The sequence below is a fragment of the Chlorocebus sabaeus genome, chromosome 21, assembly GCF_047675955.1.
Source record: "Chlorocebus sabaeus isolate Y175 chromosome 21, mChlSab1.0.hap1, whole genome shotgun sequence".
Lineage (NCBI taxonomy): Eukaryota > Metazoa > Chordata > Mammalia > Primates > Cercopithecidae > Chlorocebus > Chlorocebus sabaeus.
In genome coordinates, this window is record NC_132924.1 from 1 (window position 1) to 8,561 (window position 8,561).

At 37.0% G+C, this 8,561-nt stretch overlaps 1 long non-coding RNA gene across 8 annotated transcripts in view; it reads right to left on the reverse strand.

Moving 5' to 3' along the window:
• Positions 1 to 3,207: 3,207 nt before the first annotated feature.
• Positions 3,208 to 8,561, reverse strand: part of LOC119625951 (uncharacterized) — a 48,217-nt gene continuing 42,863 nt past the window's right edge. For 4 of the 8 annotated variants that reach the window (XR_012090088.1, XR_012090087.1, XR_012090093.1 and 1 more), the window contains 3 exons: positions 7,094 to 8,557; positions 6,858 to 6,990; positions 3,208 to 3,715 (listed from right to left, as the gene is read on the reverse strand). This is a non-coding gene — a long non-coding RNA (uncharacterized lncRNA). Of the gene's footprint in view, positions 3,720 to 6,857; positions 6,991 to 7,093; positions 8,558 to 8,561 lie in introns of all 8 variants that reach the window. The other 4 variants (XR_012090091.1, XR_012090089.1, XR_012090090.1 and 1 more) reach the window with 3 other exon arrangements.

Here is an 8,561-nt window from a genome sequence, read left to right on the forward strand (position 1 = left end):
AGTTTGGAAACAGACTCTCATGCATATGTGGTCATTTTAAGAAAAAAGGAGCAGAGGGGATTTCTTCTCAAGAAATTGGTGCTGAATCCCTTGGATACTCATTTGGAAAAAAAATTAAGCTAGACTCCTATATCACACTACATGCAAATCAATTGCAGGCTGGACACAGTGGCTCACACCTGTGATCCCAGTACCTTGGGAGGCCAAGGCAGGTGGATCACTTGAGGTCAGGAGTTTGAGACCAGCCTGGCAAACATGGTAACCCTGTGTCTCTCAAAATATATAAAAATTAGCCGGGTGTGGTAGTGTCACCTGTAATCCCAGCTACTCGGGAGGCTGAGGTGGGAGAATTGCTTGAACCCGGGATGCGGAGGTTGAAGTAAGCTGAGATCATGCCACTGCACTCCAGCCTGGATGACAGAGTGAGACTCTGTCTTAAAAATAATAATAACAATAATAATAATAAACTGCAGATAGACCATAGTCCTGAATATGAAAAGGTAAAAACAATAAATCTTTTAGAAATACTCTGTTCATGTATGACTATTGAGCATTTGAGATGTGCTATTAAGTGTAAAATTTGCACTGGATTTTAAGCACTTAGTAGAAAAAAAACTTAAAATATCTGTATTTTAACATTAAAATTTTGAAGTAATAATTTGGATATACTGAGTTAAACATTACTAAAATTAGTTTTATCTGATTATTTTTGTTCTCTTAATGTAAATACTAGATAATTTTAAATTGCATGTGTGGTTTCCTATTTTTATTGGACAGCACTAATCTAGAAGGTAACAGAGACATATATCTTCAGGACACCAAATTAGGAAAAGGTCTGTTAAATTGCCTTTCAAAAGCATGAATCAGGCCAGGTGCGGTAGGTCACACCTGTAATCCCAGCACTTTGGGAGGCTGAGGTGGGCAGAACACCTCACATTGGAAATTCAAGACCAGCCTGACCAACATAGAGAAACCCTGTCTCTACTAAAAATACAAAATTAGCCAGGAGTAGTGGTGCATGCCTGTAATCCCAGCTACTTGGGAGGCTGAGGCAGGAGAATAGCTTGAACTTGGGAGGTGGAGGTTGTGGTGAGCCGAGATTGCGCCATTGCACTCCAGCCTGGGCAACAAAAGCAAAACTCCATTCAAAAAAAAAAAAAAAAAAAAAAAAGCATGAATCATAAAGGAAAAGACTAATAGATTAATATTTGACCACACTGAAATTTTGCTGTCAAAAAGACATAACTAAAAGACTAAAAAGCCACAGAGAAGAAAATACATTTGCAGCACTCACAACTCTGAAAGGACTTATGTCAATAATATATAAACTCCAGCCAATCGATAAAGAAAGACAACCCAGTAGAAACACAGGAAAACATTTGGAACAGATGCTTCACAAAAGAGAATTGTTAAATGACCAGTAAACATGAAAAAGTGTTCAGCCTCATTAATAAATCAGAAAACGCACATTAAACCATAATGAGATACCACCACAAACCCACCAGAATTACCACAATTAAAAGAGTCAAGAAGGTTGTGGAACAAGAATATATATTTAATCTTGTTTTTAAATGTCTCTCTCTAAATATAAATGTGCAGCCAGAGACATCTAAAAACAATGGGCATGACAGCATTATTTGTAATAGCCCAGGTTGAAACAACCCAATGTCCATTTGCAGTTGAAGGACTAAATAAACTCTGGTGTATCACAGAAGGGCACAGCACATAGTAATGAAAAAAAAGAAACCACAGCTATATATAGCAGTGTAAATGAATCTCATAAGCATAATGTTGAGCAAAAGAAGCCCAACACAAAAGCACGCAAACTGCGTAATTCCATTTATATAAGGTTAAAAACTAAAACAAAAACAAAGCCAGTTAAGGGGATCTACAGTGTTAGAAGTCAGGATGGCGGTTCCCTTGAGGAGGAAAGAGAAGACAGTGTTTGGGAAGCGCTGTGGGGGGATTATGTGGTGCTGTCAATGTTCTGTTTCTTGACTTGTGTGTTACAAATGTATATTTTGTGCTGGGCACAGTGGCTGATGCCTGTGATCCCAGCACTTTGGGAGGCGGAGGCGGGTAGATCACCTGAGGTTAGGAATTCGAAACCAGCCTGGCCAACATAGTGAAACGCCGTCTCTACTAAAAATAAAAAAACTTGGCAGGGCATGGTGGCAGGCGCCTGTAATCCCAGCTACTTGGGAGGCTGAGGCAAGAGAATGGCTTGAATCTGGGAGGTGGAGGTTGCAGTGAGCTGAGACTACACCACTGCACTCCAGCCTGGGCAACAAGAGTGAAATTCTATCTCAAAAACAAAAAAAAAGTGTATTATGTGATGAATTCATGTGATCTATATATTTTTGAGGAAAGTGTCTTTCTGTGATGCACAATAAAAAGGTTTTGTTTTTATTTTGTATTATTTCAAAATATTTTAAAAAATATCTAAATATGCTATTTTAGATATCCAAAATTTCTATGATGGTTTCACTTTTCCATCATAACATCTTTCCAGTTAAATCAATTAATGTCTTTGGGAGGCCGAGGCGAACAGATCATCTGAGGTCAGGAGTTTGAGACCAGTCTGACCAACATGGTGAAACTCCACCTCTATTAAAAAGACAAAATATTAGCTGGACGTAGTGGTGCATATGTGTATTCCCAGCTACTTAGAAGGCTGAGACAGAAGAATCACTTGAACCCGGGGGGTGGAGGTTGCGGTGAGCCGAGATTGCACCACTGCACTCCAGCCTGGGCAACAAGAGTGAAACTCCGTCTCAAAAGAAAAAAAAAAAATCAGTTATTTACTGTGATTAAATCAATCAATTTTGTGGTTGGGTTGGTTCTGTGATTGAGTCATTTTGTGCTTATATCAAGCCCAGCCCTGACAGCCTTTAAGAGTGCCAATAAGTATATATGCATGTAATTTTTTTAATATGATCAACTTTTATTTTAGATTCAGAGAGTCCATGTGCAGGTTTGTTACATGAGTATATCGTGAGATGCTGAGGTTTGGGGTATGAACGATCCCATCACCCAGATAGTGAGCATAGTACCCAATAGGTACTTTTTCTGTCCTTGCCTTCCCCGTCTCTTTCCTCTGCCCCCTGCAGTAGTACCCTGTGTCTGCTCTTCCCATCTTTATGTCCTTATGTACCCAATGTATGTCCATATGTCCCATTTGTAAATAAGAGCATGCAGCACTTGGTTTTCTGTTTCTACGTTAATTTTCTTAGGATGATGGCCTCTAGCTGTGTCCATGTTGCTGCAAAAGACATGTTCTTTTTTATGGCTGTGTAGTATTTTACAGTGTAAATGTACCACATTTTCTTCATCCAGTCCACCATTGATGGGCATCTAAGTTGACTCCATGTCTTTATTAGTGTGAATAGTGCTGTGATAAACATACAAGTGAATGTGCCTTTTTGGTAGAATGATTTATTTTCTTTTGGGTATACACCAAGTAATGAGATTGCTGGGAAAATGGTAGTCCTAGGCAGATTGCTTGAGGCCAGGAGTTTGCAACCAGACTGGGCAACATGGCAAAACCCCATTTCTACTAAAAATACAAAGAAATTAGCTGGGCATGGTGGCACATACCTGTAGCCTCAGCCACTTTGGAGGCCAAGATGGGAGAATCACTTGAACCCAAGAGACGGAGGTTTCAGTGAGCTGAGATCACACCACTGTACTCCAGCCTGGGTGACAGAACAGGACTCTGTCTCAAAAAACAAACAAACAAACAAACAAAAAGACAATGTGAGAATACTGAAAGCTCAGAGAAAAGAGCAACTCTCACAGACAAGGGATCTGGATAACATTAGCAGCTGATTTCTCAGCAGAAACCTTGAAGGCCATAGGCAGTGGATTATATATTTAAAATAATGAAGAAACCTGTCAATTGAGAAATCTACAGCTGGAAAACTTGTCCTTCAAAAATGAGGGAGAAATTAAGACATTTCCAGATTTTTTTTTTAAAGCTGAAAAAAATCCATTTATCTCTAAATCTGCCATACAAGAAGTGTTAAACTCCTTCAGGTTGAAATAAATGAGCTCTAGGCAGTATCTATATAAGTAAATAAGCAAGCTATATGAATATATAAAACTTTCTGGTAAATATGTAAACAAACATAAAAACAGTATTATTGTAATTTTGGTTTGTAACTGCTTTTTATTTTCTACAGGATTTAAAAGACAAATGCATAAATTGTAATTATAAATCTGTTAAGTGGTATACAGTGAATAAAGATATAATTTGCTACATCAATAACATAAAAACAGTAGAGCTATATAGCAGTAGAATTTTGGTATGTGATTGAACTTTTAAGTTGAAATAAATTCTAATTAGAATGTTATAACTCTAGGATGTTATGTGTAATTCTCATAGTAACCAAAAATGAAATATACATAGAATATAAACAAAAGAAAATGAGAATGGAAACAAAATGTGTCACTACAAAAAAAAAAATCAACTAAAGATAAAAGAACTAAATAACTGAGAAAATAGCAAAAATCAGTAACTCTGACTTACAAAAACTTTCCATGCTACATAAATCTGGAAACTCTGTTTCACATAAAACTGGAGCTAAAAGAGACAAATATTTACTTATAAAGTTAAAAGTTATATGGGAAACAAACACTAATTTTTTTTAGAAAAAATTATGAAAAGAGGAAAAATATGCCTTATACTATTATAACATCATGTTTTATAGCTCTGGGAAAATACAAAATAAAATATTCTGTTACATGAATCCTTCTGTGCCCCCCAAAAACCCTATGGATTATATCATTATTACCTAAAAAGTCTATTCTCAAATGCAGCAGTGATAATTATTTTTTTTGAGATGGAGTTTCGCTCTGTCACTCAGGTTGGAGTGCAGTGGCGTGATCTCGGCTCACTGCAAGCTCCGCCTCCCGGGTTCATGCCATTCTTCTGCTTCAGCCTCCTGAGTAGCTGGGACTGCAGGTACCTGCCACTACGTCCAGCTAATTTTTTGTTTTTTTTTTTTTTTAGTAGAGACAGGGTTTTGCCGTGTTAGCCAGGATGGTCTTGAACTCCTGACCTTGTGATCCACCCGCCTTGGCCTCCCAAAGTGCTGGGATTATAGGCATTAGTCACCAAGCCCGGGCCAGAGTGATAATTTTTACAAGGTAGATATTATTTTTAGATATGGAATAATATTGGTGATTTCAATTTTAATAACATTGGATTAAGATGAAAGAATGAGAAGATAAAGATCCCTCAGCAATATAACTCACAAACATGTTCAAAAGCAGTAAGAAGTTACATTATCTTTCGAAAGTCAATATATCTGCATTTTTAATGTATGCATATAGCATAGCTAATGCACTATTGCTGGGTCCATTTATTCAATGAATAATTGCCACTATATGTCAATTTTTTGATAAAAATGTAAATCAGTACAGCTATTATGAAAAACAATATGGGACTTCATTAAACATTAAACACCACTAATAGTTACATATTCAAAGGAAATAAAATCAGTGTGTCAAAGAGATATCTACACTTTCATGTTTATTGCAGCATTAAGTGACAATAATCAAGATATGTAATCAACCCTAAGAGAACACATAGTTGAGATACGGAAAAGAAACTAATCTCCAGAAAGAAAAAAGAAGCAGACGTACAGGAATAAAGTTCATAACTAAGGGAAGTGAAGTGGAAGAGAAAGAGAAAATTTAAATGGTTGCTTTGGTGTCTGGTCACTTCCTAGTTTTGATTTAAGTCTTCATGAGATCCAGCTATATCTGTTGTCCTTGGATACCATGACTTACCCATGTATACATCCAGACTGTTTTTTACATCTAAGCTAATGAATTTTTTTTTTTTTTTTTTTTAGGAGTCATCTCACTTTGTTGCCCAGGCTGGAGTGCAGTGACGCGATCTCGGCTCACTGTAACCTCTGCCTCCCAGGTTCAAGCAATTCTCCTGCCTCAGCCTCCCAGGTAGCTGGAATTAAAGGCATGCACTACCATGCCTGGCTAATTTTTGTATTTTTAGTTGAGACAGCGTTTCACCATGTTGGCCAGGCTCATCTGAAACTCCTGACCTTAGGTGATCTGCCTGCCTCCATCTCCCAAAGTGCTGGAATTACAGGTGTGAGCCACTGTACCCGGCCAAAATTTTTATTACTTATAATTCAACTGTCTTTGAGTGAGACATCTGGCCTCTAGCACCTAATTACCATTTTATTTTTATGAAAAAGGAAGTTCATGTTCCAATTTACCTAATAAAACTAAATGTTCTTAAACTAAAGCCACCTACACTTGAGAGAAAGAAATCATGGTTTCAAAAATATATCTTCACCAAAAACATATTTGTGGCAAATAATTAAAACTATATTAATAGCCTTCTTTTCCATTTTATTAGAAATGGCATGGAATAAAATAAATAAATAATTTACATAATTTACCAACTTAAAATTTTCTCATTAATCAAGGCCAGCACTAGTCAACATTTGCTTATTTATAAAAGTGAAGACAATCTTCTAGTGCATTAATAGCATTAGATAGTACAAGACTCTTCTCAAAATAAATAGCTTGGGTTTGTCACAAATTAAACTTTATGCATGAAAATTTAAATTGTAAATAAAATAAATAAATTTTTATAAAATTATCTTAAGAGTTACTTAAATGGAAAATTATCTAAGTTCTCTAGAAAAAAACATTACAGACTACAATTTTGTAAAGGCTATCTTCAAATTTACATGGTAAAAAGCTGCTTTTTGAAAAATAGCAAGTATCCTCCAAAAACATCAACTAAACTCTTGAGATTAAAACCCCCAAATTAATAGGGCACCTAAAAATTAATGCAAATTATATCAAATGTCAGTACTGACCTCTTTTTCGGCTTCTTTAAATGTTGCTTCTTTCTCCTTGACTCGCTGCATAAATCTCTGTTTCAACTCTTCTTCTTCCCTCTGACATTGATTGTAGAACTCTTGTTTTTTGGCTTCAAAGATTTCTTGAAAACTAAAGAGAAATGTTATATAGAGAGTACATGTAAAGAATACTACAATTTTCCAACACTTGTATGAGTGAATTCTTATCCCCACCACTTTCCAGCATATCATACCTTCTTCACATCTTTTGACAGTAAAATTCAGCGAAACCTCTAATGTATGAGACGATTTTCAAAAATTGTCTAAAATAAAGCAAAGAGCCTTTCAAGATATTATTCATTTAAGATAGCTAAATTTTGGTGTCTGCAAAGAACAATGAATAACTGAATTACATACACTACAGTGCCATATTTCCATATTTTTTTTGCAGCACAAGTCCTATTCTTTTTTTTTTTTTGAGACAGAGTCTCGCTTTGTTGCCCAGGCTGGAGTGCAGTGGCATGATCTCAGTTCACTGCAACCTCTGCCGCCCAGATTCAAGCGATTCTCCTGCCTCAGCCTCCCAAGTAACTGGGATTATGGGCACCCAGCACCACACCCAGCTAATTTTTTTTGTATTTTTAGTAGGGACAGGGTTTACCATCTTGGCCAGGCTGATCTTAAACTCCTGACCTCAGGTGATCTGCCTGCCTCGACCTCCCAAAGTACCGGGCTTACAAGCAGGAGCCACCGCACCCAGTTCTATTCTTCTTCAAGTTAGAGCAATATGTCTGCTCTCAAATTTTTCTCATTTAACTTCCAGGACACTGCACTACTGCTTTTCAGCTGGTTCCTCCATCAAACTCTTCTTAATATCTTTTGTCAAACTTTGCTAATATTTTTCCATCTTTTTCTTTATCCTTTTTTTTTTTTTTTTTTTTTGAGACCAAGTCTAGCTCTGTTGCCCAGGCTGGAGTGTAGTAATGCGATCTCAGCTCATTGCAACCTCTACCTCCTGGGTTCAAGTGATTCTCCTGCCTCAGCCTCCCCAGTAGCTGGGATTACAGGTGCATGCCATCACGCCTGGCTAATTTTTGTATTTTTAGTGAAGACAGCGTTTCACCATGTTGGCCAGGCTGGTCTCGAACTCCTGACCTCAGATGATCCAACCGCCTCGGCCTCCCAAAGTGCTGGGATTACGGACAAGAGCCACCGTGCCCAGCCTATCCTTTCTTTCATATAATACATACACATTTCATATAAATACAAAAAATAGAACAAAATACTGGGTTTTTTCTTCAACACACATTTCAGCATATACACATATTGAATACACATATTTCAGCATAAAAATGAGATCTCGCATGATGTTGTTCCTACTATCTCTATCTTCATCAAAAGATGATAAAAACACCTAACATTCAGGATGTTTTCTTTAGGATGGCTCAAGATGGGAGAAGTATAATTATTCTCATACCCAAATTATTGTGTCTTCTGCTTGTAGGGGACTCCTAAATTGTCCATTTGGTTGTGCTAGCAATATTTTTACTCACCTAACAGGCTGATTGTCTGGGCCCACATCTGTAAAACCCATTTTCTCCAGTTTTTGGTATAACTTTCATAGTGCTGAGTGTGGGTTTTTTCTTTTAGATTTTCCATATTGGTACAAAGAAGCATATCTCAGAGCTTAACAAAGTCACAGTGATTTTCATTTTCCACTAG